General features: G+C 38.9%; 1 long non-coding RNA gene across 5 annotated transcripts; it reads right to left on the reverse strand.

Moving 5' to 3' along the window:
* Nucleotides 1-741: 741 nt before the first annotated feature.
* LOC138100461 (uncharacterized) lies at nucleotides 742-26,555 on the reverse strand. 5 transcript variants are annotated; one of them, XR_011146823.1, is made up of 6 exons: nucleotides 26,440-26,555; nucleotides 16,072-17,231; nucleotides 13,702-13,895; nucleotides 8,553-8,890; nucleotides 3,571-3,835; nucleotides 742-3,082 (listed from the first exon to the last, which is right to left on the reverse strand). It is a non-coding gene; the product is annotated as an uncharacterized lncRNA (long non-coding RNA). The 5 variants fall into 5 exon arrangements; XR_011146826.1 differs by having other exon boundaries at nucleotides 742-1,791; nucleotides 3,003-3,835; XR_011146824.1 differs by having other exon boundaries at nucleotides 742-3,835; nucleotides 8,798-8,890.
* Between the last annotated feature and the right edge of the window lie 432 nt (nucleotides 26,556-26,987).

Here is a 26,987-nt window from a genome sequence, read left to right on the forward strand (position 1 = left end):
TCTCAATACTCTCAGCACAGATGGTAAATTTGACACCACACTTCTGGCATGAAGGACCATTTTTGTGTCTAAAATAAAATATAGCTAAATGCTCTAAATTTTGCCAGTACAGAATGATTCAAGAAAAAAGCACGTTGTTCCAAGACCGATGGTCCTGACGTGGAAGTTCAGAAAGGTGGCTGAGAGAATTATGAGACCCAGTCATTGGAAGAAATAATTATTACTTTACTTCTGAGAGACTTGCCTGCTTGAATTTGACCTGGCTTTTCATAGAAATGGAGCTCCCTGGCTACCTGCCTGTACTGAGCAGGTGGTGTCAGAAACAGAACCAGCACACCACAGCTGAATTTCTCAAGCCAACACAGAAGACCAAGCAAGAAGGATAAGCATTTTTATCACTACTCTTCTGAAACGGCCATCGCTCCTCTATACATTATTTTCAAAAGGGAGTGAAACTAAAACTAAGTATGATTTACTAACTTAAAACTTTAAAGGGGGAAAAGAAACTTAGAATTGAGAAGATCATATATATATTATCAATCTCCAGGCAAATGAGTGATAGAAATTTGGAAATTAGGTGGTAAGTTACCTACTGCACACAAAAACTCAGAACCTTTTCTCCTACTATCTGTTCCCTGTCCTGTCTGCTAGCAGAACAGTTACCTGATGACTTACAACAGGAGGACACATGCAAAAGCTAAATATAGCTCAGTCATAAGTGTTTATATTTGAAACATCTGTACAACTGGATACAAAACAAATGCACTGCAGCAAAACACACACAAAACACAGAGAAACCCATCACATGACACCAGGATCTGCAATCTGTGCACATTCTGAACAAAAAAAACCACTTTTTGCTGTGAGCTTGAACAAACAGGTTACCCAAAGAGGCTGTGGAGTTGTCATCCTTGAAGAGGCTCAAATTGTGACTGGACAGTTTCTGGCAACTTGCTCTAGGTGACCCTGCCTGACCAGGTGAGTTGGATCACATATCTCCAGCTCTCTCTTTCCACCTAAGGACTTCTGATTAATTTCTGTAAGTACTAACACATGCAGTTCATTCAGAAGTAGTAGGCTCACATGTCATGTTACACACATACCACTTCCACTCTCCTGTGTGAAAGCACAACAGGAGTTCATGCAGATCAACAGTTTGTGAGGCCCTAGTAACCACCTAAACAGATTATAAGGTATGTTATGAAAATAGATTAAAATAATTTGTCCTTCTGCCTTGGTCTGCCCATTTCTCTTAGTAATTTTTGCCCCAGTTGCTTTCATTGACTGCAAAAATCCCAGTTATTAAAGACAACACAATATTGTTGTTTCCTTACTGCAAGTAGCTCATCTGGGGAGTGTGTGCAGGATAGGAGAGAGCTTTCTTACGTATGCTCTGGGCCCTTTTCACATCACTTGTAACAAAAAATGGCCTAATATTCACAAAACACTGTTCTTTGTACAAACACTTATGAAGTGGACACTTCTACTGTGCTACCCTGACAGGAATCCTTTTTGTATCTTTTGCATAGTCTCATAAAGAGAATGAAGAGTGTAGTTAAAGGAGATATTTTTTGGCAGCTTGCTTTATTTTACTTTTATTTTTAATGTGTCATTATTGTATGGAAAAATGGAATCTATCTTGCCATTTTCATTCCCAATTAATCTTTCCTACACTGGATGTCCAAAGGGCTTCTGGTGATTCCTCAAGGAAGCCATTTCTCCAAGCCAGGAGGACAGTTTCCATTTTGGTGGCTTGTACTGCAAGGTCCTCTCTGTTCTCTTTTCACAAGCCTGCATTTGTAAAAAGCTTGTGTCAGGATGGCTCTGTTGGTTAGAAAGAGGGGCTCTCTGAATCTGTACCCTATCACAGTTGCTAGTTGCTAACACCCAAAGAGAAAAATGTGTATCATTGTACATTACAAATATTTTCCTTCCAGCAGTTTGAAGAATAAGGATTTTACTGACCCAGAGAGGATTAATGTGTTTAATGACTGTCATGGGTTCTTCTGGGAGTTTTGTTCAGTTGCCATTGGAACTCCTTGAAGTTCCAAGGTGGCCACATGTCTGCCACCTGTGTATGTGGGAAGAACCAGAACAAGGACTCTCTTTTATATTGAGCATACAACAACTAGTTTCTCTCAGTGTCTTTCATTTTTGTACTAAACAGACACTGAAGGACTGTTTCTTCAATGCTAGTCATGATGTCAGAGACTTTTGTAGTATCTCATCCCTCACGATAGTTCTTTTCCAGTCAATTTGGGCATTCCTTGCACAGAATATATTCCATACTTTGATCACCCTTGTGGTCTACCTTTATAACTTTTCTATTGGTACCACCCATTCTGAAATGGAAGAAAGGAGACATGGAATTTCAGATAAGAGCAAACCATCAATTTACACAGTGGTGTAACTGCTTTGCTATGCTCCTTTCTAATCCCTTCTAATATACAAGAGGGTTTTTCACTGCTCCTGACTGTTAACCTAGTAGTTTTCTATGAACACTTATAAGACTAAAACCATGCTTGAGAGACAGGGCATGCTCCTCCCTGGAACAGGGATGACTGGAAAAGTGGTATCCCTTCTTCTTAAGTTCCCATCACAGTCCAAATTCCAGTTAGTAGGCATATTTGCTGAGGGGTGGGCTTCAGTGGTCAAAGATGAACCCCTGTTTCTTCGCAGTTTGCTACAGTGGGCAAAAGCCCTTCAAAGATTTTAACAATGTTTAAGCCATTAACCATTTCAGTGCCTCACACCTGCCCCTATAATCATGGATTCCCCTCTTCTGATATAAATTTAAACCAAGGTCCAGCACAAGAAGGGAATTTTAAAGTGAATTCTTGAGCCATGGTGTATCACATGAACTCTTATTCACATGTTCTGGTCAGGGATACAGCATGGCACAGCTCTGTAAAGGATGGAGCTTTGAGCTTCCCCTGCGTTAGTGTGAACAGAAAGATGACCACAGTAGAGTAAACACATCCCCTTCCCAGCACATTTGGTACCTCATGCACAAGTCAGTTTTCAGAGAGCTGTATCTCTTCCTTGAAACAAGGCAGAACCACATCAGATATCCCTGAGGTCTCTGTGGCAAGACGACAAGCACAGTACATGCATGAGTTTTAAGCATAAAATCAACAAGCACCTTTCACTTTTAATGATGGCTAATGCCCCAAAAATCTTACTACCCTGTCCATTTCTTTTTCCCTTTTATCTGTATGCAGTGACAATGTTCAACTTTGCAACAGATGTACTGGTGAATGCCACAGCTTCTGAAGAGTCAGTAAATGGTTATCATAAAAAGTAATTTATATCAAACCACACTCCCCAATAGGGCATAAGAAAAAGCCAGTTGGTTCTATGGCCCATCTTTAAAAACATTTCCGATGCTTTCCTTAGCCATTCTTGGAATTGTGGTGTCTGTCTGCTGAGTTTTTCCTCTTCTGGAGTTTGACTTTCACCAGTGTTCCCTGTATTAAATTTGACATTTCCCTGCATTAGCTTTGACATTACCCTGCTTTTGTATTCTGGAATAACTTTTCCTTCAAGGGTAAGCATGTACTTTTTCCTCACCAAGTTTAAAGTAGGTAAAGCATCCATAGTAATCCCCCAGCGCTCAGGTAATTCAGTCACTGTGTCTTCACCCAGGTGGAGTTGACTTAAGTTCTACTCCAGGCTCAGTCATTTGCCTCCAGATCTGAGATCCAAATAAATCCTAGTCCATGTGGGTTGCTCCAGAGCCTATGTTTCTCAGACTTCAATATGTCATCAGAAAGGATCATCAAGACTAAGTATATTAATGATAAAAGGGCAACTATTCAGGAGGGAACCAGCCAACCTGAAAGAGAAAAGTCAAGTTATCAAAAAACTCCCAAATGTACAAATATTTTCCTTGGTGTTCAAGTGACATGTACAAGACATTCTTTGGCCTCATCTGACAATGAACCTCTTTGTCTGTCCATGCATTTCTCTGCCTACTTTCTTTTGGGGAAAGAATGTTGCCAGGACAGAGCAGGTCACAGTGATAATGACTGCAGACGTAGTCTGACTGCTGAAGGTGGATACTCCTGAAAATCTGTTGGCTGGTTCACAGAGAGAGGAGAAGGCTGGGACAGTGCGAGGGATGCTTCACCAGGAGGAGGAGTCCTACAAGGACAAGGCAGTGCTATTACAGAACAGTGGAGTGAGTACAGTGGAGTTTTCCCTTTCCCACCTTGCTGAAAGCAACTGTTCAAGACTGGTTTAGGGTGAATTCAGGATGTGCTCAGGGAGAGGAAACTAGGAGGATCCAGAGGAAAATGCTCCAAGCTCTCTGGAGGAAGTTAACTGTGGCTGTTGCAGGAGCCTCTCAAAACTGGAACAGCAACAGAAGATGAAAAATACAACAATGTTCACATTGCATGTTAGACAAATAGGCATACCATGGACACTGTGCATGTATTTTTTATGCAAGAGAAAGAAGACGCATAGGACTGGGAAAGAGAGATGGCTCATCATCCCAACAGTCTGTAATTCAGGCAAAATGGATAGCATCAGGAACATACGTCTCGGTATATTTGGACAGCTTAGTCGTAGAACCCCATCCATATAACAGAAAGTTTATAAGCTAGGATGGCTATCAGAAGATGCACAAACCCATATTTTAGAACTTAAGAATGGTACCCAGAGTGGGACAGACTCAACTTGCACACACCTAGGCTGCCTTTCAGGCTGAATACACAAGATATTCCTTCTGGTTCATAACTTCCATACTGATTTCCTTGTCCACTCCAGTGTCTGCAAATAATTTCTACCCATTGGCAATGCAGGTAAGAACTACTTCACCAGTCACCACCACACAGAACTAACAGCCAAGGGTTCCCAGAGTTTGAGCAGTTTATTATGGCCCAGAATTTAAGGCTTCCAGACAACTGTGACAGTCTATGGAGGAAAAAAACTTTGGGACATTGGAAATAACCTTGGTTGTTTAACTGTGTTCACCACTGTGAATATCCTTAACAAGGTTTACAAACAACCTTACAATCTCTAAATTAGGGCATGACTGGAAACAGAACACAGTCATTCCCTGTTTTCATTGTTTGTTAGTTTCTTGGGGTTGCTGTGAGTAATCAGACTTACAGGCTGAAAAACGAGATGTGCAGAAACCCCTCAGTTCTTCATTAGCAGGAAAATACTAAATTAGTAGGAAAATGGTCTTCACCTAGAGGGGAATTTTATGAGTATTTATCATCCCTTTGTGTATACCTGAAATACTCCTCCTTGATAATAAGCTTGGAGCCAAGAATTTCTCTTAATTCTTGTTCTATTGATGTGCTTGGAATGAGATTAGCAGAAAATCCACCAAAAAAAAAAAAAAAGAAAGAAAGAAAGTTAGTTCTTCTTCCTAAACCTAACAATTTATTAAAATACAGAACTTACTTACAATTGGGTTTTTCTCTTTTAATAAGTCTTTAGCTTGGGCTTGGGACAATGCAATGAAACTTGTCTCTGTTTAACACAAAAGGTATTCTGCAGTGGTACAGTAGGATGGTTCCAGCTGACCTCTATCACATCTGTTAGAGATGCTATTTTATCCTGTAAGAAGACGTAAGGCATTCAGCCAGACTTCTCATCAGTCTGGTTAAAAAGCTCCAGACTGAAAATGAATCACAAGAAATTTAATCATGCCTTATAAAATAGAAACACTTTTCCTCTTCAAATAAAGTATTTTGTGATAGCTAATATATGACTTGTCTCTCCTCTTCTGCTTTAGCTGTGGCTCTAGGCATTTTTTTCAGGAAAATAGTGAGAAATCAACACAGTTTGGAGAAAAATGAAGGGTATACAAACCAAATATATGAAATGCATTTACAAGAATAACTTTTATAAGAAAGTTTAAAAAAAGGCAATTATGTAAGCCTTCATCTGAAAGAAATTCAGACAAGTATTAAGTATTTTTGCATCTGTTAGTCCAAAAATAGACATTTGCAAGCAGGAAGTTTTGGCTGCATTATTTTGCCATTTAGTTACAGTATCAGAATTTCAAATTCTGAAGAGTAGGATATTAATGTATTTTAGAAAAAGGGCTATATTTCTCACATAAAATACAACAAAGTCCGTATGATCACAGTCTGTTCTCATCACATAGCCATAACACTTACCATAGGATTTTTTATGCACAAGATAGAAGTAAAAGTTACTCTTAGAGGAGAAAAAAAAGAATGGTTGAAGTCTATTAAGTGGCGTAACTAGTGCACCTAACTAAACAGGAATTCCATCATGCGTGATAAATAACACAGATAAAAGAATGCTTGTATCATACAGAATTTTGATCAGACAACAACCCTTAAGACACAGACCAGAGCAGAAAACTATCAAGATATTACAACTAGTATCATGTCTATAATAAAATGAAATTATACCTGAAGTTCCAGAAGAAAAAAAAAAAAACAAAGAGTAGTTGTGCACATTATTTTTATGTCTATAGAGCACAATGCTGAAGAAATCCCATCATGCTTTGACTGTGAGTGCTGGGATAAACCAGGCCAAAGAAGGTAAGTCTGCTCTTCTCATCTGTTAAGTTTAGAGAAATTATGAAACTGTCTTTGATCTGCCATCAAAAGGGGCAGCTTCACCTTCCCCAACCCTTCTAGCCAAGGATCTCCCACTTACAGTACCAAGAGCAGTCTTAGATTGTTAGGTCAGTTGTAAAACTGCATCCTCCAAACAGCCTTCTTAAATGTTTTCCCTTTGGACAAATCCAGTAACTTGACAAACTGTGTCTAAATCACCTACATAACACAGGAATTACCAAAGCTTGCAACACCAAAGTGTGTCTGAATGGGACAGATGATGGTGGAATGCTGCTTTCCTGTAAAATGTGTGACAAATGCAGTTTAAAAGGAGATGCCATTTCAGAAAAGTCTCACAATATTAGAAGTTCACACAACCATTGGAGCACTGATCACCTCCTTAAATCATCGAAGAAATATTAACTTGATTCGAGGGAGAAGGGAGCTTTCTCATAATGCTGCCAGTACTGGAACTGGGGCAAGAAGTTTTACTAAGATATTTCTGAGTTCAGTATTGTAATACAGAGTAGAAGCTCTCATTTTGAAGGCTACATACACACTCCCTTCTTTTAGTGCTCACCACAGTTGACCATCTCCTCACTTGCTTTCCAATTACCCGCCTCAACCATCGGAACACCAAACATCAGCCAAACCTTCTCAGAGGTCATCCTTCTCAAATAGTGCCTCCTGCATTCCCAACTGCATCTAAGAGTAATGGGCCTACTAAGATTCCAAGGTGAGCATCTTTCATGCAAGTTTTGCTTGGATGATTAAGAGTCTACTGACTGTACTACTTCAGTGACATTGGGGACTTCCCTACAGAGGTCTACAAACTGGGCAAGGTTGTGGTGAGTGCCCTGAGGGCATGACTAAGAGCAGTAGGGTGCTCTGTGGCTGCCAAGACATGGGCATGCAACAAACAACAGACACTCTGTGGGCCTCTGGGAAATGCCTCTGTCCATGGACAATACCAAGGGACAGAAGGAAAATGAGAATGGAGTCCACTGGGGGAGAGGTGTGCTCCTGAGAATCGACTCTCTGAATGGGAAAAAAAATCCCTAAGAAGATACTCAGGGTCACAAAAGCAAACAGGGTGCCATCATGCAAGGGAAGAGGATCACTTTGCAATTTGCAGTTTTACAGCAGCATCTGCAAGAAGGCAGGTGCAGACACAAACAAAGAACCAGTCGTTATATTCTGAAAAGAGTTTCTTCCAGTGAATTGGATCCAGACAGAGCCCATGTCTTTCACCTCAGCTACTCCTGTGTCCAACCTCAATTACACAGCAAGAGCTATACTGCTGAATTGCAGTCTGAGACAGTGAAGAAATATCTCTTCTAGCTGTCCTCTCTGAGAATTCATCACCTCCCTGGTTTTGATGTGAAGGGAATATCTTTGGTCTGGGTGAAGTGTAACTTTTGCTGACCCACACTTTCATTAATTGTGTGTAATATCCCTTTGCTGATATAAGAGGTTATAGGCCCAGAAAAGACAGGGATGAGGGACTGGGACAGGCCCTGGTGAACAAGTAAAGGAATTGCTGTTGATCTCAGAGGACACAGAATAATAATGCAGAGGACCAGTTTAAGGGGTCCATCTCTGGCTGCCAGAGTTAGGGCAGATGAATCTCATTCAGAAGCCTCTGATAAGTCCTATGGGTTAGTTATTATGTTTGTCAAGACTCAGGACTTGGACTGTGCTTGTGTGGCTAGAGTGATAATCCCTCTGTCATCTGTTTCCTGGGAATCACCAAGAAGTCACTGCAAGATGCTGTGATGATCTCATCTGTTGGAGCTAGCACAAACTGTCTTGCCTCCACTGAATTTGGGTTTTGGCCATGGAGGCAAGAAGTGCACTAGCCTGTACACTCCTCCAGGGCTGCCACAACCAGCAGAAAATAGCATGATGTAAAGACCATTCAGACAGCACATGCTGTGTTCAAGTGGAAGAAACAAACTACTTTTGCTTCTGTCATCTTCTTTGTTCAGGAAACTCCCAACTGACCTTTGATACATGGGAGACAAGCAGAACATTGAAATCTGAAATGCTGACGGATGCTCCAAGGAAGTGACATGGACGATTTACCTGGTCCTCCTCATCCTTTTCCCCAAGTCCTACAAGCTGCACCACACCAGTTACCATCCTGTTAACCCATACATCGAGAAGAGCTGGTCCCATGGTCTTTTTTCCTCCTGATCATGCTGCACCATGCTAGATACCTGAGCCAGCCCAGGCCTCCCTTCACCTACTTCAGGACTCCAGAATTATTCAGGCTCCAAGACTTCCTCAGCATTCCCTGAGGTATCTTTCTCTCCTTAGCCAAGACAGAAACAGCTAGTCACCTAGAAACATAAAAAGTGGAATTTAAAGGTTTTATTAGAAGCAATAAAAAATTATTATATTTATTTTACAAAGAAGATACCAGATAAGCAAATACAACTGAGTTATGACAGGCTACAATTCGCTTAAATTTAATACAGTATAAACATCAAATTTCAGCCAAAGAAAGTTAATCAGATCATAAAAATTTGTCTAGACATTGTCAGATGTCAGACTATGGAGACACAAATCTATCTTTTTAGTAGAAACACAGAAGATATTAATATTGAATCAGATTTCTGTAATAAACCACATACCATGTTAAAAGCCAAAATCTTAATTTCGCAGGTAAACTCTGCCTCCCATCACTATGGGATTGTATGTTACAGACTCCTGAAAGGTTTTAAAAAATCTCTAACATATGGCAGATAAGATTGTTACAGTTCCATTCTGAATATATGCACAGGCCTCATCTGCTCTGCATAACACTGATGTTCTTCAGGGTACCACCATGTTCTCTATTTAAGAAAGCAAAAGGAGAATTCCCTTCCATTTTTTCCCTGAATATTAATGCCAAAAATTCTTTCCATCCCTGATTACAGAGATTTAGGTTGTTGTTATCTTTATTATTAGAGAATAAAATGTAACAGCAACAGTAATAAGATCTATACTGTTCATTATAATTATCAATATTGATTATAAACTGTTGTGGGGAAACAGAAACAAACAACTTTTATAAGTTACTGAGTTCTACAGAAAGTCACACAGCATAAAAAACATTTCCTAATTGAAAGAACAGGGAAGACTTTTTATCTACCATGGCACTAACAGTGAACAACGTCTTTCCATACCATTGCTTGCAACTTTTGAATCTCAGACACTTCAGCCAGACACTTCTTGATGTCTAAAGTCTTGTAAAGCAACAGTTAGTTTGAGATATATAACTAGTGGGCAGCGTGTTGCAATTAAGGTGTTAAAGTGTGTAATTTCCTGTTGGTGTTGCTATCCAACTTGTTTTGGATTTCAAATGCATTTCAGCCACCAACTGATAATGTTCTATCCTTATTAAAAATATTTTTGTATATTCAATGATAGACACTCTTTTTCTGTTCCTAGGCAAAAGTTGTTCTGAAATCGGGAGTATTTAATCTGTTTTTATTAGTATTAGCTTTTATTACTGTTGGTCATTAAGTGTTTTAGTAATCCATTTGGCAAGATGTATGATGAAAGATCTTAATTTGCTAAACCAGAGTTGACCCACTCTTCTGCATTTCAGACAAGAGATGCAAGTGTGAAGGAACCATCTACACTCATTTCACACTCTTTTGAATGAAGAATAGGAAATTTTATGTATCATGGCTCATTGCAGAGAGACTTTGGATCCCTTTCTAGTCAATAAAGCAAAATAAGCCTTTTGTAGTGTGATCCATCTTATTGAAGGCTTAGTAATCAGCTATATAGATCCTCCTTTCATGCATACTTCTGTGCTTGGGAGGGTCTTAGCTGGAAATTTTCCCTAGAGTCCTAAATGAAAACGTGTGCATTGAGCATTTATCTTTTTCTTAAAGCACTCATTTTGATTTGGTTTTGGCAGGACTGAATTTAGTTTTTTGCTTTTTTGCTTTTTTACTTTTTTTATGTTTGTTTGTTTGTTTGCACATGCTCACTACTGAGATTCACTAGTATTTCCAGATTTTGGGAAGGAAAACCAGGAGATTTGGGTGATGAGAGAGAAAAGAGCCAAGGGAAGAGCTCAGAAAAGAAGCAGCAGTATTGAGATATCATGCATATATGGACAAAACACATGGATGCACATCACACATCTGTCTCCCTTCTCATTACAAAATTCAGCATTGCCACAGTAAAAGTCCACATGTGGCCAGGCATTCCTGTACTTTCTGAATCTCATCTTCTTTTCTCTCTCTTTCATAAACATAGAAGATCCTGAGTTTCCTGTGACAGTGCTTATCAAGCAGTCCCATCTAAATCCAACAGTTTAGATCCCATCTCTTGGATGGGGTCCTGAGCATCAGGCAGGTGAATACAGGACATCACCAGGAGCCCAGTGCACACAAGGGGTGTAGTATCATACTGTAGGTATCTTATTCAGAAGCAACTAATTCCAAAACACTGGTAAGAAGACACCCATGCAAGCACAACTGTATTCCACTGACAGAGCAGTGCAAAACAGCCTCCAGCCAAGCAGGCAAACATGGAGACAGGGGAAGCTAAAGAAGGGGCAGATGAGCAGCCAGGGCACACTATCCCCTGAGAACAGCCCTGCCAAGGGGCAGTATGGGGCTGGGGAAGGATGCAACAGGGAGAGGAAGAGCAGAATGCTGACGCTTAAGGAGACAGCAACAAATCCACTGAGAAATTAACAAATTCAAATACGAGAGCCATCTTTAACAGGCTTTCAGGACCTCTATGAAAACTCTCTGGACTGAGCTTTTTGAAAACATCTGCTATGGACCAATCCTATCTAAAAATCTCTTAGAAAAAATTGTTTTCTTTATTTTTTCACTACATTAGACTTGCCATTCAAAAATCCATTATTCCGATGGTAAATGGCTATATTTCTTAAGTAAATTTTTTATTATCTGGACCAGTAATTTAATTCCAGTAATTTTCGACTGAAGGAGCCATAGTCATAACTTTTAACACAGAAATGCTGTCTGCAAAAGACCTCTAGACTGTGAGGGTCATACTGAGCAGTCTTGCCTGTATAATTGAACCATTCACAGCTAAGTAAGACTGACTATACACCACAGAGCTGAGTTTTTAAAATTCCTTTGCAATAATAAAGTGATTGACCAAACCATTTTTGTTGAAAAAATTACATAGCATATTACAGTAGAATTGAAATATAAATGTAAAACTAAGAAATCTTTACATGGTTTGCTACTTGGCTTTACAGTTTGTGAAGTACAGCAATTATTTAATTGCTAGTAGAGTCAATATATAATATTTCTCAACACTCATCCTACTATTGCAGTAATTGCAGTGTTCCCTAGATCAAGATGAATTTCTTTCTATGGTTATAGAAGCTTTAGTTTTAAAGTTTCTATAAAATAGTGGCTATATTTTTGGTGACAGGAATGGGCTGATTTAATACAGTGCTTCAGAAAAGATCCTAAACTGTAGTTCTCCCTACAGAAGTTTTGGACCCACTGTGAATGATCTCTTCTACATATGGTGGTATTAGTTCTCTTGTTCACATCCAAAACTTCCCCATGGAGGGACCTGTAATAATAGTGACTATCATCAACACAAAGTCTTTGGACCAGCCAACATTCACCCTACTGGTCACCTCATTCCTGACAGCCCCTTGGCCCTATGATCTCTATCACCAGAGTGTCCTGACCCTGGCAGAGGGTGTTTTTATGAGGGGATTGGCTAGAGCTTCCTACAGAGTGCCTCTGCTGGCAGGACAGCCAGCCTAGTACAGCAAAATGAAAGTGCAGCACATCTCATTGTCCACAACCAGAGTCTATAGCCAGTTGTAGCTTTGCAGAGAGAAATGTTAGGCCAGAAAAGTACCAGAGCAGGAGTCTGCCAGCTGACAGTGACAACCAAAATGCTACTAGACATCTGTTTCGCAGTACTGTCAAGTGAAGACAGTCTCTCTAGGGAGAAACAGAAAGCAAACAGCACAAAGGGTCACGTTGAATCATTTGCCTTACTCCAAAAACCAGAGATGGTTCTCAACATAATTAAACAAATGCAATTTTTTCCATCACCAAAAATCAATTCAGCCAGCAGAAAATTGTGAAGGTACTAAATATACATATGGAGGAAACAAGAGTAAAGTAATTTAATATATGATGTTTCAGTTCACACACAATTTAATTTAAATTTCTTTTTAACTTTGCATATTAAATTTTATGCTTTGCTTCAATAGAGTACTTCAACAAAGTAATTTCTATAGACATGAAAACCAGTGCTGCTGGGATTTTGGATTTAGTAGCTTTCTGTACATAGTTGCAGGAGGCTTGACACTTCAATACAGAACTAATTTATAAACATATTTTGAATGCATATATTGTGATTGAAATACAATATTAATGTCCTTTGCAAGTTGATGGAGAAATCTTACGTTGTCGGACTAACTGTTGCAAGCAGAAAGTTCAATCGGTAGAGAAATAAATTGGTGTACAATTAAGGTGTAGGAATATCTCTTGCTTCTTTTACCTTGCCTGGATATTTCATAATGATAGCCAAAAATATAAAATGCTTTGAAGGAATTGTGATCCTCCATTTTTAAGCCATTAACTTTTGAAACACGTTGCTTCAGATGTACCCTTTCCTGTATTATTCTGAGAGGGTGCAATTCATCTGTAAAAGCAAAAATTGAACAACCCTTTTAAGAATATATTCGAAGGCAACCACTATTAATGCCTGTATAGTGGCCAAAACATAGCCTATACATCCTGAGCAGAAACTGACTTAAATTCCAGTAAATCCTATTTTAGGTAGAAGACCATTAACATTATTAAATCAGTAGGCCATTAGGGGAAACAGCAGTAGCACAGTGATGGTAGTGACATTTTTCCTTAGTTGGTCCCAAAACACAGTCATAATGTCTCTGTTCCGTGGTCTCCCATACAGCTTAATGGGGTGCCATCAAGGTCCAGGAATTGATTTTCAAGTAGGAGTCGTTCTCCTGCTCAGCTCTGAGACAAACAATGGCATTTACTGCAGCAACTTGCTTAGGAGAGCAGGATGGGTCCCTGGAAAGTCTACCTCAATGCCTCTCCTTGGTTTGCCAGCTCTACTCCTTTCCACTTGGGAAGATGTCTCCTCAAGGAATACCACCTAAAAGCAGACAACTCACCTTGCTAAGGAGTCCAGGGCTGCAGCCAGATCTCTGCAGAATGAAGTGAAATGCAGTCTGACTGGCACAGGGAGCTGGCGAGCTTCGGAGCTGAACCAGGGCCTTGCTCCTCGGGGGAGTGAGCATACCAAGAATTCCACCACCTGGACGACAGCAGTCTCCTCCACACTAAAGATAGTCTTGAAACTGTTAAACTGAAATAAAATATTCTTTTCTTGCAAGACCATTTCACAAAATCTCAAGTGGGAGCACATGAGAGGAGAGTAAGGTTATAGGGAGAGAGAGGTTCTTGACATATTGAAGTGTATTTATGGGTGTTTTGACAAGCAAAATTTCCTACTTGATACTTGAGAACAAGCCAGGCCACCACCTACAGTATGAGTTTTATAAGAAAGAAACATACCATGACACCTACTTACCTAATCTTGGGGAAAATCTCTGCTCATACCCCAAACCTACCAATTGATTTGAACAAAAAGCTTGCAGCTAAAACATATGAACTGACATTTTTAAGAATCCAGGGATCTTGTTCCTGTGTACTTGTTCTTGCAGTTTCTTAGAAACTGTTGCTTCCCCAAAGAAGAAAAGAAAAAAAAGTCCTAACTTCTAAGCAGCAGGACAGTTCTTTACCAGCTACATATATATATATACACTATACTATATATAGTGTATATACTATATACTGCTTCTCCCAGTTTCTACACAAACACTAGGCATTCCCAGCTGACCTCAGCTGTTACTTTCTTTACAAACATATTCCAATTTGCTTTCTCTCTCTCTGTGTCCACCAAAACTGAAATGGGAAGTCTCTCCTGATAGCTCCTGCTTTCTCTACCTCCTAACTGAAGCTCTTTATATGGCTTCTCAAACCTAACTCCAGGACAATTCTCCTCCACAAGGAAATCTTCCAGCATAAATGAAACATCACTGATCAGGAGCCTTTTACTTCTAATTGTACACTAAAGTCATTATACCTGTCCAAGAGGGAAGGATTTAGGGTCTGACAAGGAACATCTCTCCAATAGAGGGTTGTGCATTGAGCTGGATGTGTTAGAATGATGGACTTCTGTTGCACTGCTTATTTTGCAGCTGTGGCAGCAGATTTGGTCAGTTCTGCACTATAGTTACTGAATTAATGAGTCATCATTCCGCAGCATTTTACAGCAAAAAATTCACTGAGTATTTTTAAATGTGAGGCTTGTGCAATTGCATTTTTAAGTTTCCTCTCTTCTGTCTTGCTCCAATGCCTCTGGTCACTATGCCTCTGGTCTGGTATGTGATGGTCACCATACCCCATGTCTCTGGTGCTTTGCCAAGGGAGGCAAAGGAAGGACAGAGAGATGCTGTTTGGAAAAAGACAAGAAATTCTTATGGCAAAGTCTGCACAAATTAAATAATCCCAAGAGATAGCTCTTTTGGAGGAGCAAGAGCTCTTCTGAACTCTGGAGAATATTTCTACAGCAGTCCTTGGACAAACATCTTTGCTCTCATCCTACTATTTAATCAATGAGAGGCTCAATGATAGCCACCAGAGTATTTTCATTCACTGCTTTTTTCCCTGTGTCACCTACTCATAGCCCCGTTGTGAAGGTACACTGCTATCCCTGAGAGATCCTTCTTTGCTTTTTGCTCCTATGGAAAAGACATTTCACTGTGTAAATACAAGGCTGCAATTCCCAACACAGACAGCAGCTTTCAAAATGGGAAAAAATAGGGCATGCCAGGTCAAGCTCTTTCTGCAATTGTACTGCATCTAATTGCAGCCTCCAGTCTCCACAGCACTTGTACCCTGGTGTCAGCATCATGCAGACCTGAAGGGAGGCTGCTTTAGAAGTCTGGGTGTTCCAAGTCAGAAAGTATCTACAGCTACTCCTGAGGCCATACCTTGTCACCCTACAACATAAACCAGATGTAATGTATGGCCATTCTTAAGCTCTACAGACAGGTAAGAATATGAAAAGTTCTCTTGGGATTTTTAAGGTAAATCCAAAACACCTCACCACAGCACCCTATGTCAGGTTAAAAGGAATAATTCAAATATTAATATATGTGACTTGCAGTAACGGACTACACCATCCAAGCTAGCTTGTACACTACCAGAAACTTGTTTATATTACCCTAAAGTCACCTTTGAAATGAGTCCAGGCCTTGTGATTAGGATGAAGGTTAGTTTATCTAGCTATTCTGGTCCTGTGAAGTGATACATTTTCCAGAGGTTCATGCTAAACATTCTTCCTTTTCGTTCCACACAGCATCAAACACCCTCCCATCTTTGTCTTTAGACCTTACTCAGCTCCCCAGTGCTCTTACATCAAATTCAGAACCCCTGCTTTGAAGGCTTGCAGCATGTGTCTGTGGCAGGGAATTTACCTTCTTTCACAAACTTATTTTCTATATTACTCTCTTCACTTCCCACACAGAAGATATGCAAGTCCTTTCATACTGTTTTACAATTCTGGAATGTCCACCCTAAATCTGTCTTAGCTGTAAGGGTCTACAGCTGTTCCTAATCTTTCACAGTTTCCTTAAATTAAGTGATTAGGTTGGTTTCAATGCAATCAAAAGCTTGTAAAGACTTTGTTGTGTATCACCCTCTTCTCTGGTTCTGCAGACACATTTTGACACAAATCAAATCAGAAATCCTTATGGTATAAAATCATCTTTTATACAGTAACGAGGCCCTTACTGCTGCTCCAAAACTCTTACATTGACAGTAAAGTATATAGTGCAAACAGCTGTGATTTCTTTAATTCTTGACAAGGGAGTTAAGGCCTTATCTTGCTCTCCCTTGGCTGAAGTGGAAGCAAAAAAAGAAGACTGTATGTAGTCTATAAAAATAACTTTGATAAAGCTAAAGGTGAGACATAGGCAAGGAATGTCAGGTAAGTGAAGTTGGAACCATTAATTAACCCCAGTGAGTTTTCATCTTCTTAATTAGAAACTGAAGACTCTTCTTTCAGATACTCAATTAAAAATGATACAGACGTTCTTACTCTCTTTTTTCCATAAAACTACAGTTTGAATATCTCATAACAGTGTATACATTAGATAAACAAAGAAATACATGCAATATGCATATTACTGCCTAAAAATAATGCATATAAATAATGTGTATGTGCATAAACACTATGCAATTAATTACAGCTAAAACTAAAAAGCATCCACTATGCACTTTGTGAAGATCTAGAGGCCTCTGAATCCTGGAAAATTCTGTTTCTTTGTCTGGGATACTCTAGTGGCTCAGACCAAGGGTGAGCATAAACAGGAAGTCCTGGATTGTTTTGAAATTCTGTCTCCACATACAGGATCTCAATTATTTTTGCAGGATCCAGGAGAGGATGCCCTGCTCCACACCAGCTCCCAAACCAGCATGGACATCCCTCCCAATCTGGATCAATGGATCATGTGCCAAGGAGGTCCCCTGTGTGATCTGGTGAACAGACGTTGCTGCATGTACAGCCAGCCCAGAAGCATGGAACTCTCAAGATTCCCTGCAGAGTTGGCAGCCAGGTTTGCAGTCCTGAAGGATTCTGAGGGGGAAAAGAAGAAAAGTTTCAATGTTACATTGTCTTAGTAATAATAGTCAAGTCTGGGATTTTGCTGAGTTTCACAAGCTCTTCAGAAACTCCAAAGACAGCCCCCAAGGAATCAGATTTGTGTGAACCGAGATACCTGAAAGAAAGTGCACAGAATGATGTTCATTTCTCTCTTCACACAAAATCTGGACCTGGTGAAGGTGCACATAACTCAAAATAGAAACAAAATTATTACACTTTTCTATTTTTTATTGCTCCTTATAATTCATTCCTTTGTTTCCCCATTATACTAATTGAGGATATATAAGCACGTCCTTTTTGAAAGCTCTATCTTTAACTTGTGCTTCTGGGCTAATAATTCAGGTGACTTGAGTTATGTCTCAAAGCAAGGGTTTTGAAGAGTGAATCTATTATGAATATTCAGACAGATTCCCTCAAGTTAACTCAGGCAGGCACTGCAAGGAAAACAGTAAAGATGGGTGAAACACGGTAAGGAAGAGCGAAACATTCCTTTACACTCAACAACTGGGGACCAAATAGTCATATCAGTGTTTGCAACAGACCAAAAACTGCCTTGTATATTGAATATCTCTTTTCTTTTGAAGGGATAAAGGCCATCGCATCTAAGAATTTAAGTACCAGCACATTCACATGTGCCAGTATTCAGCGACATATAACCCTCCTTGCTGACTAACAGTGTTGAATTCTACCCAGAGAGCAGAAAACCTAGTAAAAACCAGTGCAGTGAGTCAGTCAACATACATTTATTTCTATAAACATTAAAGGACTAAGGGACCCTGACAGAAAGAGGATTTAAAATGAAAGCAGTAATAAATAAGAGCAAAGATAAATAGAGCAGTATCCTATTACAATAAACCAATTTTTAGACCAGTGATGAAAAACAGCCAAAGATGACACATGCACAACCCTTACATTTATTCTGAGTCCTGTCAGTAAGAAAGGGGAAAAGTTTTCATTTTTTGCCATTTGCCCTTTTTTGTAAAAGATGAGCAGGTATATTTGTACCAAAAGTACCCTGAAGAGAACATTAACAATAACCTCCATATGCACCCACATACAAGGACAAACCCTTTAACGTTTTTGGGCAGCCATAGCAAACACTGGAAAAAGAATTTGAAGAGAATTTGAATGAAGCATAAAGGCAGACTTCAATAGCCATCAGATTTTGAACATAAGGACTGTGTTTGCTAGCCTAGATGACTCACATACCAGGATCAATACACTCCACTTCTCCAGCACCTTGGAAAATCAATCAAATGCAACCTCAAAGACTCAAGAGAGTGTCTAAATAATCATCACTGTATCCAGCATTATTCATCTGGGTATCAACCTACACATGGCAACTTCTTCAGTTACTTAGGGTATTTAAAGACATCTAAAAGTCCAGGAGGAAATAGTAAAGACACAAGAGATAAGAAAAAGTAAGGCAATAATGCAAAGCGTTATTACTAAAGCTTTCATCTTGGTGAATGAAACAGAAATAAGGTACCTTCAGTTTTTCAATTCAGCATCAAAATACACATTCCCAAACTTCATGAGAAAATAATGGAAGACAAGGAAAATGGAAACATCCATGAAATCATGACAAGGTAAAGAAGGCAGATAAGAGGTTAGAGAAAACAAAAACCAGACTAGAGAAAATCTCATAGGATGATGAGCTCATAAGGATGAGGGAGAGCTGGTAGCTAGCACAGACAAGGTAGAGAAAGCAGTTGAAATAAATAGTTGAAAATATTTATAAAAACCTGTGTATTGTAGAGTAATATTCAAGTTAATAATAGAATAGTGAAGAAAATAACTACCTCAAAGACCCACCTTTATTTAAGAACAGAATATAGATAAATTTGCATTACTGGTACTGCAGAAGAGAAAAGTGAGGCTTTTACAAGGTTTTTAATGTGCACATTCATTTATTTATTTAATGAAATCAAATAACAAGGAGTAGCTCAAGTCTTCTTTAATAGCAGCTTGGATGATTCAGATGCCTAAAGAGGAGGGAAACTGGACCAGCTGTTCTCCACAGGAGCTGATTTTATTAATAAATATTGACACAGAGATTCTTGCCAATATGTTTGACAAATAAAGACGAGTATATCAGTGTTATGTGCAGCCAGATAAGGATTTGAAGTTTGCTGACTTCTTGTGGAGTACAGTAAGAAGACCTTTTTGCAACACACAATTTTCAGGGGAATAAAAGGCTTTTAGGTTATTTTAGGCTCTGTCTGCATGTCTAAAACTCCTGCACTGAGAAGATGATGATAAGCTGATTTTTATTCAAAAGCATATTGGTATACATATATGTGTAGTAAACACAAAGGCACTCTTGCCAAAACAGAAAAAAAATCTCTTGACTAAGCAGAATGGGAAGGGTAGTATGTGGACTGCAGAAAATAATGTCACTGAGGATTTTAATTTCTGCCTTGCTTAAGTCTTGCAGAATTTATCTTTTAAAGAGTGAAATGATCTTAAATAGATTTAAGTTAATAATAGGTACCTGGCAGAATGCTCTCTGTTCCCATTCAGGGCATGTATCTGAACCATGACAACTCTTACTGAAGTAAAATCTTAGATCTTACCACACGAGGAACAAATGTTGGATCAGACCAAGATCACAGTTTTAGGCAAATAGTTGCTAGTTTTTGTACAATATCTCTGTTCTTGAAAGCAGAAACATCTGTGTTAGATACTAGTTCTGATTCAATTCCCATTTACTGCAGGTCTCCTATTCACTCACACTGCCACAGTGGTAGATCACCCAAATCTGCCTGTAAACCCAGCAGTACCCAAACCCAAAACCTGGTATTCAAGAGTAAATCACATCATGTTTCACTCCTGCCACCTGAGACTGCCCTCCAGCAACACCCCAGGAAGTCCTCTGTCCCACTGAATTCCTAGCTGTTAGCCAGTTAGCACAACAGGATTTTTCAGAAGGGAAACAAGAATTGTTACTGGTTCAATTTTGAAATCCAAATGACTTACCAATCAAAATATTTATACCACAGAACACCAGTAAACTGTTCTTTTTAAAGTCATGTTAGGTAGTAATCCAAAGAATGTGAAACCCTTCTATGTCTCCGGATAATTAATGTGGCTGATATTTTGAGAATGAATAATACGATGTTTTGGAAAAAAGTTATTCCAACAATAAATAAGGATGTTCTTTCTTAACTTTCCCATGCATGAGAAAGAAGCACAAAAACTATTCATTTGCTTTATTGTTTCTGACTAATAACCCTATGCCCCTACCAGCAAAACAACAGAAGTACAATCCATTAACTTACTGAATTGTTAGCGAAAATTAAGGGTTTATTTTATTTTTTTAATAATTTATTCTGTGACAAAGATGTTCATTTATATAATCTTCTGACAAGTGAGAGTTACAAGCACAAGAGTTGATTTAATGATCTGACCTTTTGCTGTGAATATTCCAGTCATGACAATTTTAGTTGGAGGTAGCAAGTATTTTTGACAAATTCAGCGTAGCCACAAACAACTTACTAAATTCTGCTAAAATGACACTTGACATTAGCAAAATGTGTTGCTCTCCTTTAAAGAGTTCTGCATGTCAGGTTCTTTGAGAGCAGACCTCTGCTACTGCACATCTCAAACATCTCTCTGCATGAGCCTGGAGACTCTCTTCTGTGCATGCAGTGCACAAAAATCCCCCTCTAGCTGAAGGGTAAGGCACGTCTACTGAGTTAGAACAGAGAAACATGATCTGGTACAATAGGATCACCCCACTGAGATGCCAGAGCTCTGTCCAGATTTAGTGCTTGGCTGTGGAAGCAGCACCCTGGTGGTCCCAGGAGTGAGACAGCCAAGAAGTGTGACCTAAATGCAGTACTGCAGGAGCTCGGGTGAGCAAGAGCCCCTCGCATGCTGTGTATGCACTGTGCAGTGCTGTGATTCACCAAAGTGCATGCTGGAAACAGAGCATGGAGAACAAAGATGAAGCAGATAACTGTTGAAAAAATCCAGTAGCTTGTACTTCCTGCTTCAAAGGAGAATCCCAGATTTAATGTGTCACAAACCTTTTATCAAGAAAGTTGGCAGGTAGTGCAGGACCTTATAAAGAAAGTATTGTTATCTTTCTAGGGCTAGGCTGTCCAAAGTTGCTCTATGGGTCTTTAATTCAGTGGGAGAACTCAGAAAATGCAGAAGTATGATCAGACCAATGCTGAGAATTTACAGAAATTTCACTGAGTTTTTAAAGCAAAGCTTTATAGCCATGAGTTCATTCACAGTCAAGGATATTTAGAAAAATAAAGGTCTTTGCAAAGAGAGGCCTTTTCTGTCACAGACCAACCCAAGCCTCCTGGACTGAGGTCTTGCTTCCAGTTGCACGAAGCTGCTCTGGCTGCTGCACTAGTTCACCACAAGTTTCTATATGCTTCAACCATACTTTCAAGTTGAAGTTTAATGTCAACTTGAAATGAAAACACAGATTTGACGAACAACTGATTAGGTCACTGTACCAAGTGAAGCCAGTTAAGCTTTCAACCAGGTATTTTCTAGAAATTCTGGAGCCTGTTTTCTGTTACACACATAAGCACAGAAATTTCACAACTGTGTCTGGAGAACATTTAGTTCTTTTATGAGATTCTGGTCTTCCATTTAGTTTATCCAGCTCTATCTATCCTTTTTTACTGCTGTATTCTGAGGCATTACAAATGCCTCAGAAGATGGGCCTAGCAAAGGCACTACCATCTTTAGCAATAGAATAGCAGATATAAGTTTCTGTAATTTTATCTTTTTTTTCTTTCAGTGAGTAAATGTGTGTGATTCTTTGCTTTTCAGTGAAGAATTCTTTCATCTTTCATTTTAGGAGTGTTCCCTTACTTAGTTTTAAATCATATTCACAGCCCTAAAAGCTTCAGTTAAAATAGTTGTGCTCATCTGAAGCATTTTCTTTGATCAATGGCAATAATGAAATTACAGAAAACTCTTCATAAATTGGCATTGCTTGTGAAATCATGATTCCTACAATATCAATGCAGAGCAGCAGATACCCCTGCTTCCCTCCCTTGCTCAAAAATGTTGTCCCTAAGGTAGAAGGTGTGAAGCATTTTTTTTACTATTCTTTCCAGTTACATTAAAAGGAGGTTATAAAAAATAAATGGCACTTTCATGATCTTGTTTCACATTCCAAGAAAGAAACTTAGAAAATTCCTCAGCCTAGGCTATATATGAATAAATAATATACACAAGATATATGAGAAACACCAGAAACAAGCCCGACCTGCATTATCTCAGAACATTTTTATTAATGTAATGTACAAACATTGCTCTTTCCCATCATGATCTCACATCATTCCAGTATTATAAAGCAACACATAAAAATGACTATCAGAAAGAAACACTGGAGTGAATAAAACCTTTTTGGAATGACATCCTACCTACTCCACCAACCTCCTTTCTCCAGGTTTGGTGTGATATGTGTGGCATGTGAGCAAAGGAATCTCTTTTTTCAGTGCTATTCTGGGAGGGGTGTCAGAAGGTGATAAATCTGCACAGGGTCAGAGCAGGAGGCCCATCTCTGGTACACATCAAGGCAGGGAGGTGGGGCACAGCTGGTTCTGGGAGCAACCAGCTTCCTCCTCCAGACAGTGTCGTGTGTCTGCACCTACAGCTCCCACTGCTCGGAGTGGGTCAAAAAGGAGAGGGAAGACATCACCCATTTTTGTGATGATGGCTTTTTCATCATCCTGCAGGGCTGCTATGCCTTCCCCCAGGAATGTGCACAGACATAAGGGATGACTAGCACCACCCATATGTCACCTTAACACATCCCTGCTCTCTGCTGAGGAGGGCATCCCTTAGAATAAAACCCACGGCATCTGGAAGGACTCCAGTGTTTGAGCATGATAATTGCACGTGAAGTCTGGGTGAACACTTCCATTACATGTGCAGAACAGGATCAGCAGATACTGACATCACCTCTGTAATTGCTCAAAACAAAGTAATTTCTTGGTCCAGTTTTGCTGAGGCTTAGGGGAAAGACTTTTCATAATGCATTTAATCAATTTCATCCACCATCTGCATTCATAGGCAGGTGAAACAACAGAATTAGCTGACCAAACATCAGAAGGACACAGTTTTTCCCCAACAGAAATAGATAGTCATCACTCATAAAAATGTTACATTTAAGAACTAGCCCAATCCAGGATTTACAATGTTGGTCTGTCTAACTGTGTGTACACTGGAATTCACTGCTGTTTGTTTTAGTTTTAATATACACAATAAAAAAATTAACCCACTGTGCAGGAAATAAAAGAATTACATTTCAAGACATTGCCATTTCTAGAAAGATGCTAATAAAATAGAAGACCTCTGTACTGTGTTGCACATTTGTCTTTGATATGGCACAGTGACCTGTTCAGATTTTTAAAAAATCATGGATAGTTTTGTATGGAATGTTATAAAATGCCAAGAATTATTTATGACCAATCTTTCCAGAGCAGCTCCAGTAATTTCAACAGTTTGCTGAAAACATGATCTACCCATGTAATGAATGGGACTATATGTGTATGGAGACTATGATTTGGTTTCAAAAGTGGTCCTGAGCTATGAAAAAACTGTTTCAATTACAATTTCCAAACAGCTTTGAGAAAGAAAGGGACAAGATGATAAACCTAAAGCAAAAACTGTGGTACATATAACACAATATTAAGCTGTGGGACTGCAGAACAAATATTTATAAAATGTTTTCTGAAATATTTTCATTGGGATGATGTTACACTAAGTATTAAAAATATCCTTACAATTTCACCATAGAAAAGTTTATGGAGTCATCTGTCTGAAAAGCTGTGCAAGAGTCAATAATGGTCACCAACTGGGAAACAGATGCAGATAATTAATGAAAATAATTCCTTGAGTTTTATGTTGTCATTCATTAGAAACTAAGTCTACTTAAGGTGATTAAACTAGAAAATAATTTTCAGCAGTAGAACATCTTGTAAATTGTAGTGATACAATGACTATGCCCTGATTTTGAGTAGGTCTGAAATTTTTTCCTGGGCAAGAAATCCCAAACCTTTCAATAGGGAATGTAGAGGAGAGGGTTGTTCAGCCAAATATGGTGAACAAACACTAAGTAAGAGAAGCTTATTTAATATGGAAAAGAAGGTGTAACTACTAGGTCAGCAAGAAGATAATATAAAGATTACACTGCCTTTATATTACACTCACCATAAAAGGAATTGATCTAGCAAGTACCTAATACAGCTCCAGTTTTGATTCTAGTTCAGCAAAGCATTAAATTCATTCTTATATTTAAACACATGCTTAAATACTTTGCTGTGCTTTGGCTATTTGGATTTGTATTTTGTCCTGCCACATCTAGTTTTGCAAATGTGCTAATGCCTATGCCACATCTCTTCCAAACTAAGCCAAAGATAGATTTGAAATAACCAGTTTCGGTTTTATGTGTAATAGCCACAGAGGTAGTTTTGTAGTCAGGTCTGTGTTTGGATATAAGTATCACCAACAGGCAGAAAAACAAGTATATTTTGAGAAACCATAGATGGCATGGAAAAAGGCAAAAATTAGAGTTTCTTTTTCAGAAGAAAATGTAAATAAGTGTTTAGTTTTGTGGGCTTAAATTGAGTAATACAAGTAAATTAAATTTAAGCATAGTCTCTAATGTATTTCTGGGTGGAAATTTTCTATATGAAAGTTAAATTTCAGACACTTACATAAAAATATTTTCATCCATAATCTGCTAGATACTGGCACTTAATGTTTTCTCTTTCTTTGAAATACAGCTAATGGGTCTCATGTCTAGACACTCGGTGCAGAATCCACCCATTTGATAAGGATCCTGTGCTGTAATTCACATTCCCAGAACCAAGCTCAATGCTGCCACAAAAGTGAACTGTGCCTAGTGGAGCCTCTGTGCACAGTTAAAATCCAGATGTTTATTTCAAAATTAAATTTTACAGTGCTGACACTTTCATTCTGATTTATAGCAAAGTAGTTCTTGTTAGACTCAAATCAGTAATTCATCAGGTAGTACAGATACCTCTTTGTTTTATGCTACAGTTTTCATTGAATTATTCATTATACCATTTCAGGAGCTATTCTGTAAAAACTTTTTGAAGCTTCTGCTTATATATGAAAATATCACTTAAGATTATTTTGACTACCCACTCTAAGAATTGTCTTCATGTAAAAGAATATTAGGATCTTAGTATAGTTAGCAGCAAGGACTAGAAGCCACACTGTATTTATCTGAGCCATAAAATCATAGAATAGTTTGAACTGGAAGGCACCTTAAAGATCATCTAGTTCCAACCCCCAGTGCTGTGAGCAGGGACACCTCCCACTAAATCAGGTTGCTCAAAATCCTGTCTAAACTGGCCTTACAATCATTGTAGAAAATCTAATTAAAAAAAACAAGTGTAATAACCAAAAAGTATTATCTCTGCATTCATTTTGACAGGTGATTTTATGAATCATAATATAGCAGACTGATCTGATTAATGTATTATATATTGTGGGAATAGGAAGACAATGCTGTAGCAACTAAGGGTCATATTTAAGTTTTTATTTTTATGTGTATTTACAATTGGTTCTAAAGAATAGTAAGCAAACAATCTGTCTGGTTTAGGGAATAATCAGCAGCAATAAATTTCACTGGAAATCCCAAAGGATTCATGAAGAGTCAGTGTCTCAACCTGGGCTGCTGTTGACAGGGAATTCTGCAAGTCTAGCATCCATCCTGCTCACTCCCGGAGGTCTCCCGGGATGGATGGGGACCAGGAGAAAAATGTGAATGTTGCTGGGTGCTAGCTGCCTCTCCCCAGACACCCTCCCTCCCTGGTGTAGGCAGCACATAAAAAACCCATACTGCAAACCCAGCTCTGCAAGACAGCCTCGGTCCTGTAGCTGCCCAGAGCCCCAGGGAAGGGTGGCAGCCCTGCTCCACTGGATGGACCAGCATATGCCCACATTCATGGTCCTGCTCCTGCCACAGTGGGAACATAAAAGGGCATGTGCATTTTCTGCTACTCAAAAATGTTGATACTTTCTTGGCCGAAAGGCTGACTATTGCAGACTTTAACCATTTTCCACTAAGGTGCATAAAACATACTGCTGAAATTCACAGCTTGCTATCAACAATTATTAATCACTGCTTATCTCTTTATAAACCATTTATAACCTTAATAAGCCAAGACCCTACCTCCAAATCCATGCCACCAAAGGAGGAGAATCTGCTTTGTCTGTAATGCACAGGAGAAAAGAAAGCAAAGCCTACAACTTGATAAACTTGCCCATCATAATCATCATCCTTCTCCTCTTCTTCCTCCTATTTCTCTTTCTTCTCCTTCTTCTTTTCCTTCTCCTCCTCATCACCCTATTTATGCTGGCACCAGGCTGTTTCTTATTAGCATTTACAAAGTCAGTATGTTCACAGGCTGCTACCTATTACCTGGTGCTGCTACAATGTCACTATCTATACATATCAAGTATGTACTTCTTGTTTTAGGAGGAGGTAAAACATACAAAATAGAAAGGGATGACTACTTAGACATATGATAAATCTTTCCATCATAAAAGTTACTGTGGATGACCAGCTCTGTGAGACTTCATAGGTTGTTTTATTGAACTGTCCTTGCAAGAACATAGTTATATCTATTATCATTTACAAGTTAAAATGTTTGAAGACCTTGTAAGGGAGGATGAAGATATTTTGCAAGAGGAATCATTAAGACACATGACTATTTTTAG

The sequence above is a fragment of the Aphelocoma coerulescens genome, chromosome 1A (assembly GCF_041296385.1).
Source record: "Aphelocoma coerulescens isolate FSJ_1873_10779 chromosome 1A, UR_Acoe_1.0, whole genome shotgun sequence".
Classification (NCBI taxonomy): domain Eukaryota; kingdom Metazoa; phylum Chordata; class Aves; order Passeriformes; family Corvidae; genus Aphelocoma; species Aphelocoma coerulescens.